Source organism: Psittacula echo (assembly GCF_963264785.1).
Source record: "Psittacula echo genome assembly, chromosome: Z".
Lineage (NCBI taxonomy): Eukaryota > Metazoa > Chordata > Aves > Psittaciformes > Psittacidae > Psittacula > Psittacula echo.
The window spans coordinates 70,514,267-70,521,951 of record NC_137742.1 but is presented as its reverse complement, the minus strand read 5'-3'; the positions used below and the strand labels follow the sequence as shown (position 1 = coordinate 70,521,951).

The 7,685-nt window shown below is 43.6% G+C and overlaps 1 protein-coding gene across 7 annotated transcripts in view; it reads left to right on the top strand.

The window, feature by feature from the left end:
- The first annotated feature begins 4,009 nt into the window (after positions 1 to 4,009).
- Positions 4,010 to 7,685, top strand: part of FER (FER tyrosine kinase) — a 166,161-nt gene continuing 162,485 nt past the window's right edge. For all 7 annotated transcript variants that reach the window (XR_013958640.1, XR_013958641.1, XR_013958642.1 and 4 more), the window contains exon 1: positions 4,010 to 4,062. The gene's annotated coding sequence lies outside the window, so the exon portion shown is untranslated. The remainder of the gene's footprint in view (positions 4,063 to 7,685) is intronic.

Below are 7,685 nucleotides of genomic sequence, written 5' to 3'. Positions count from 1 at the left end.
ATAATAGTGGTAATAACAGCATTCTTTTTCTGACAATAAAGCTTGAGTGCTATGGTATGCAGTTTGTGTAATTATTTAAACTTTAAACTGTATTTCTTTAGAGTAATACTGATAGTAAATAGGGAAAGAATGAGTGAAATGGTAAACTGCATTTTCCTTTCCCTGAAGACGTGCAACAGTTTAGAAAGAGATACTCATGCATGCCTAACTCATCAGGAAACTATATCAAATCTAACTCAACAGGAAAGCATTAATATGCCCTTGTTGGGGATAAAGGAACCATATTGTTGCTCAAAACCCTGGGATTACTGGGATTTTTTTCTGTATTTATTATTTTTAGCCCTTACAGACATCTCTTTACAATCTTCAATTTTGAGTATACTGCTATAATAACTTCTGTATATTACTGACTTGTGTATACTTCTTTAGTATATCCAGGAGATTTTTTTATGTTGGATTTTGCAATGACTTGCATTTTACTTCAGCATTTTGAAGGAGTGATAATGAGAAACTTTCCTTTTCTCTCTTTCCTACATTTGTATTTCCCTTCTAGGCATGTAATTGAATTTAAAGTTGTTATCATTCTTGAAGTAACAAAATGCTACAATATCTATCCTCTGAGAACAACTTTAAGGTTTTTCAACAGGCATATCAGCAGTATAAAGCAGACAACTTGCATGTGACATCCAGGAATTTGAGGCAATGAGCCATAAACAAAGAAATTAGATAAATGTAGAAAAGAAGCATTCAAAATTATGAAAATGTGCTGACTGAATTATAGACTGGCAGTACACCAGAATAGTTGGAGCAAACAGAAGAACAAAAAGAAAAAGATTCTTGAAACCTCAATCTTAAATAAGTCAAGAGTTTTACAATTTAAGGGGCAAATCCTCTAGTATTTCTAGGTTTGCAATAGTAATTATGATAGAAAGCTGAAAATTCTCTGGTAGTTGGGAAGTCAGATGAGATTAAAGAGGATGAGTTTATAGAAGATGAGTCACATCAGAGAAGACAGACCCAGGGTAGTAAACAGAAGTTTTCAGGTATGTTTACTAGATAGCCGCTATAGTTGCAGCTAGTTGAGCCATGAAGTCCTCTGCTTGGTAGGTGTTGAGGTGTTATTGCACCACGGAATTCAGCATGTGCCAAGGTGCTTGCCAAGTATGTCAGGAGGCAATTTTGTGGTCACCCTTGTCCAAACTGCAGGTTTAAAATACCCACTTCGGTCAGCTGTGGTTTAGCATGAAGCTATAGACTTAATGTGTGTGATTTAAAATGTAGGAGCAAAGGGGAGAGGATGAAAGAAAGTAGGTCCAGGGATTGACAGAATGTGCTGAAATAGGACTACAATAATTTTCCTGTGTTTTTTTGTGTTTGTTTTTTTTTTTTTTTTTTTTTTTTTTTTTGTTTTGTTTTGTTTTTTGGTTTTTGGTTTTTTTTGTCTCTTTCAGATGCTTTTAGGACCTAGCCTCTCTGCTTATGGAGTTAGAAGTGGGACCTATGTCAGGCCAGGTAGGAAATGGCAGAGGAAATCACATATGGAGCTGAGTAGAGGAATATGTGCAAAATCAGACTAGGCTAGGGAAGAGAGAGGATCAGCATCTGCAGCCTTGTAGAAATAAAGCTGTTAATTTGTGTCTTAATTGCAAGTGCTAATATAATTTTAAAGCTTTTCATATTCCATTATTACACTTTCTAAATAAAATTAACAATTTGATTTTCAAAATAGTTTGAATATGTCTAGACTTATACTGCAGTGACTACACTATAGGCCTACCTTCTTTTCATCTTTATTCAACAGCTGTCTGAAAGCTTTGGGAGAAAAACATCTTAGTACAAAAAAGAACAGGAAATTCTTTCTTTCTTAGACGGCAAGCAGGCTCTTCAGTAATGTTTAAAAAATTTAAAGCAAAAAACTAATGATGAGAGATTTTTCTACTCTCATAACACTGTCTACTACTTTTAATCAGATTCACGGGTCTCAGGGCTGGCTAAATTACCAAATTGTAGACATAATCACGAAAGATTGTGTTTAGGCATGTAAGACTGAGAAATTATTTACCCAGTAAACCAGTTTATCTTTGAATATAGCTGAACCAAAACTGAATCAGGCTGCTTGCACCTGCATTTGTCATAAAGCTCTGATATTAATGGTTTTTATGCTGAATTCACTATTTGCATCTAATAGAAGATTTTTATCCCAAATATTATTGAAAAGTAATTAAGTGCAAATTACATCTTAAATGTAATGTAAAAAGTTGTTTCTAACTGTACATATGTCTCAACTTGCCTCAAGGTATGTATGGATGCACTACAAAAGAATCTAATTCTTTCTCATTTGCTAAACAGGTAAATAAAGGAAACTATTTTCATGTTATAATGTTATGGAAGAAAAAGGCATAAATGCCTTAAACAGAGGTAGGAAGCTGCACACAGCAAAGTTTCTCTAGTGTTTTTTAAACACTCTGGTCTAGAAAGAAGGCTTGGTTTGGAATATGACTGCTCTACCCATATCTTGTTTTTTAGACTCCTTCTGAAATACCAGTGACTGGCAACTCACTGAGAAAGGGTGTTTGTCTGCAACTCTAATCTTACGTTCTTCCATATGTACAAAAACCATTGTGGTATCAAACTTTGTTATTGCTACATAATTAAATTAATTTGTTCATACAATTTAAACACAAAATATTACAAAAGATGATATGCAATACTTTCATATCCATGAAGTTTCCTTAATCCTGTCAAGTTAGTGTAACAACAGTAGCCTTTTTTTTTAAACTTTTTATTGTTTTCTACTTCCCTTCCTAATTTCATTTCTGTTTCTTTTTTCTTCTATTCTGCTCCTGACACTGAGTTGGGAGGTTACAGAACATCAGACTCCTTGTCTATCTGCCCATAAGGTGCAATGTCCAGGAGCTGTCTTCTCAGGACTTGACACCATTAGTCATAAAATCATAGAATGGTTTGGGTTGGAAAGGACCTTAAGATCATCTTGTTCCAACCCCCCTGCCATGGGCAGGGACACCTCACACTAAACCATGTCACCCAAGGCTCCATCCAACCTGGCCTTGAACACCCACAGGGATGGAGCAATTACCACTTCCTTGGGACAACCTGTTCCAGTGCCTCACTACCCTTACGGCAAAGAACTTCTTCCTTATATCTAACCTGAACTTGCCCTGTTTAAGTTCTAACTCGTTAAACCTGTCCTATCACTACAGATCCTGATGAAGAGTCTCTCCCCAGCACCCTTGTATACCCCCTTCAGATACTGGAAGGCTGCTATGAGGTCTCCATGCAGCCTTCTCTTCTCCAGGCTGAACAGCCCCAACTTTCTCAGCCTGTCCTCATACAGGAGGTGCTCCAGTCCCCTGATCATCCTCGTGGCCCTCCTCTGGACTTGTTCCAACAGTTCCATGTCCTTTTTATGTTGAGGACACCAGAACTGTACACAATGCTCCAAGTGAGGTCTCAGGAGAGCAGAGTAGAGGGGCAGGATCACCTCCTTCGACCTGCTGGTCACGCTGCTTTTCATGCAACCCAGCACATGGTTGGTTTCTCGGCTGCGAGCGCACACTGAAGCTAGCTCATGTTCATTTCCCCACCGACCAACACCCCCACGTCCTTCTGTCCGCTCGGTGGAGCAGTGGGGATGGAAGCACACAGACTACACAAGCGCTCCAGGACCGGTGTACACTGCACCACAGTTCTGTGATCCAGGGGCCGCCCTCTTCCCAGGGCTCTGAGGCGTCCCCAGGAGCATTGAGCGCAGCCGTTGCTAGGAAAAGAGGGCGCGGGAGGCGGGGTGGAAGGGCCGGCCAGGTTCCCGAGGAGCACCACATCTCTCCTCCAATCGCGTCGTGCCTCCGCACCTGGAGGCGGGAGCGGCAGGTCATCTTGCCCCGCTGATTGGCCTTTGGCTGCAGTGCGTCACCAGAAGGCGGGGTGCTTCCGGATTGGCTGTCAGGGAGAGCGGCAGCGTGGTGCTGATTGGCCCGCGGCGGTCACGCGGCGCTGGTAGGGCTGTGACGCCCGCGGCGGTGGAGGGGTCCGGCTTGTCAGGTAGGAAGGTGCTGTGCGCGGCGCGGTGGTGCCGCCGCTGCTGTCCAGCTCCGGGAGCGGTGGTCTGGCAGGGGGAAGCCCGCCCTTGCCCCTTGCCGTGCCCTGCTTGGCCGCCCGTCAGGCAGCCGGTGCAGGGGGCGGGTAGGCCCCGTGCGGGGATTTACCTGCGGGCGGAGCGGGCAGCGGCGCCTCTCACGCTTCCCTCTGAGGAGGCGGCAGCGGTGGCATCTGGTGGTCTCGCTCGACGGTAGTGCGGGGAAGCGGGGGCGGCGGCGGCGCCTGTTGCCCGGGGGCCGCTCCGCCGCAGCGGGGCCCGCAGCGCGGCGGGTGCCGATCTCCGCCCCCGGGGATGCCGCCGGGCCGGGGCCGCGGGGCCCTGCGCGGGGTTGGGCCGAAGGGAGGATGGGGCTGGCCCGAGCCAGTTCCTGCAGCATCTGTCCCCGACTGTGGGGACCCGGAATGTGCGCTCCTGTCATGTGCTACGAGCTGAGACTGCCGCGAATAACAGAAGGACGCGCCAGCCACCGCTTGGAGCTGTGATATGTGCCCACCCCCCAGATAAACGTAGCGCCCCAGGCTTTGGATGATCCTCACTGTACATCTTGGGGAGTTTCTGATCTTAGGCGTTAGATGTAAGGCAGACGTAGACAGGGCCTTCTCAGTGCTGCTGCCCAGGGTTTTTTTCACTTGCGTTTTTATGCTGTGTGTGTTTGTGGGTTCGATCTCTGCGATGGTCCTAAATGCTCCCATGTCTAGTGTTTGAGGTCGAAATACACAGAAGGGTGTAAAACACTCCTTTTCACGTTGGAGTATGTTTCTGTTTTGTTTGAATTCACATGAGCATACACGCTTGGAAGAGACACATTGTATGTGAATACGCAGGGATTTATTGCACTTTTAAAGAGGCCGACTCTTTTTCTCTTTGCAAGAAAGCAGCAGTGTTTCCAGACATGGATGTGACTTTTCCTGCTTTGTAACAAACCTTAACAAAGAGACTTTGATGTTCTGCTTATTTCAGTGCAGCTTCTTATAACAAGTTCCTGTGTAAGAAAAATCCGGGTGACATCTGAAACCTTTTGACCAAAAGAGTTTACCAGATACTATTTTAAGATAATTGTATCTCCTGAATAATATGTAATAAAGAGACGACTGATACAGTTTACTACCTGTATGCGTTAGTCCGTGGGAGACTCAAGGAGGTGGGATGTTCATACTTCTAATGTGTGCACAGTGAAAGCAAATTGCAAATGATGGACATACAGGTTGAGATACAGTAGTGGTTATCATTGGTGAGACAAATGTATTTTATCTTCTTTTATAAATTCCTTTTTAATGTGTTGAAGCAAATTGTCAGTACATTGTTACAGTTTTAAAATATACATGTGTGGAATGTTAACCCCGGAAGAGTTGAGCTTTGGGGATATTTCTTCGAAGGAGAAGAGCAAGGTTACTTATTACCTGAGCAAAAGCTATGTTATCCATCACCAAGGTCCTTTCCAGGTTCCTTGCAACTATAACTTTGAGTCACAACTGAGCCTTTCAAAGGAAGGCTCTTCTCCATTTGGTATTTGTATTGCCAGTGTGTAAAGCTGTTACGTAGAAATCATTCTGAGAAAACAAGACAGGCTGAAGAAGGGGCAGAAGGATTTTAAGGGTACAGTGACACAAAGGAAGATGAGAAAGGCCTTTGCTATGTGTGCCTCACTGGAATGGGAGATTTAACACAGGGAAGCGAGATCCAGCTGCGTGGGGCTGCAATACAGTTAGGTAACATAGGATGTATTTCCATGCTTGAAAATGTTCATAGTTCAGTGGAGAGGAGCGGATGATATGAGGTAGTTTTATGCTGCTTTGCTGGGCTTCTGGATGCTCTGGGCCAGACGCCTGGCGTCATTTCTTTGTCCATGCAGAGACCCCCCCCTTCCTGTCCGGCTCAGCCCCCCGCGGCTCGGGGTGCTTTGGGGTGGGGGCGGCGGGTGAAGGGAGATATGCGGCGTGTCAGCCCGAAGGCGGAGGAAGCTGGCCGCCAGCCCGGAGCTGCTCCATACAAGGAGATGGGTTTAGCTGCATGAGGTCATCACTGCACAGGGAGGAGGTTTCTGCCCTGTGTGGGAAGTGGGTCTAGGAAAAGGAAAGGGGATTCTTTTGCCGCGGGGGGAGAAGGAGAAGCAGCAAGAGAAGAAAGGAAAGCTTGAGTTCACTCTAGCAGGATATAAGCTGAGTATATATGCTCCTGTCATAAGATAAGCCTGTCTGCTCGGTACTGTCTGAATTCTAATGTTGGTGTATTTGCCTTATAAGAATGTATTTTGAAAACTTAATGGAGAGGTTTATTACACAGTAGAGATAGTCTTGGAATTGTTGAGTATTCATTTCTTTTAGGGAATTAAAGGGTTTGAAACACAGTAGTGTGTGTAAATATGCAGTGCATTTCTACTGCATAATATTTGCATTGGGTAACTGTCACATTTTTAAAAACTATATTTTGGAATTTTTTCTTTGGTAGTGAATCAGTAGCATTTGCAGCTGTGTATCCCAGGTTTGAGAGAGAGTAGGGAAGGTAGTTACTTTTCTTTGTAAGAGCTACATGTGTGGTCTCGTACAGTGCATAGAAAGTTTTGATAATAGCTCTTAAAAAGCAGCAAGGGTGCTTCTGAAATGGCTTCCTCCCTCTCCCACCTCTTTTTAGGCCAGCTTCATGGGATTTTGATTCCTGTCATCTTGTAGCATGAAATCATATTTGAAAGCATGATTGTAATATTTTCTAATTCCCTCAGCAAGTTTGAATTCAGAGTTGAAGTTGGTTTTGAGTGTAATGCGTCTGAAGTAATAGGAAGTTTTTCAGTTATATGTGTTTCCCTGTGGATGATAAAAATAAATTCCTAATAAATTAAGACTTAATGCTGCTGTTAGTCTGAGTGAATTGTACTTCATAACATTATTCTACTTTGGATCTCAGATTATCACTTACTCTGTAGACACCAGCTTCCTTCACATTTCTGTCTTTCTGTACTAGAGGGAAAATGCCAAACATTTTAACAACATCCCATTTCAGACTTTCTTTCCCACATCTGAGCTTGTTACTAACCTGCTCATGATACACTAACTGAGCTTGTTACTAAATGCTGCCCAAGAATGTCCCAGTAGAGACAACTCTCCATACTCAGAACTGTACTGTGGTTCAGTGACTGTTTTCTGGCCAGTTGTACAGGTTTGTCAGAATTCCTGATCTTTGAAATGTATTAGTCAGCTTGTTAGAACACAGCTCTGGCTGCTTAATCTTGTCTGTGTTGTGAACTTGCACCCTGAGCAGCAAGGGTTATTTCATTAGGTTTTCTGATACGGTTGCTCTTTCTGTTGAGGGGAAAGTTACTACCCTGGCCAGATCTTGTCCTTATGATTTTGTTAGGGTGAACGTGGAGTAACGGTAGTAGTTGTGTACTGTGAGGAGTTTCTGTGGGGTGGCTCTCTATCAAGGTGATCACATGAAGCTTTCAACTGTTAAGGGAGAATTAAAAACATTGCAAGTGTACTCTTAATTTGTCCTTTAGGTATGCTTTACACTATTGCTTGCACAATACTCTAGTCCATTTGGAACCCTGTCTTATTAAGTGGTAGTAAGG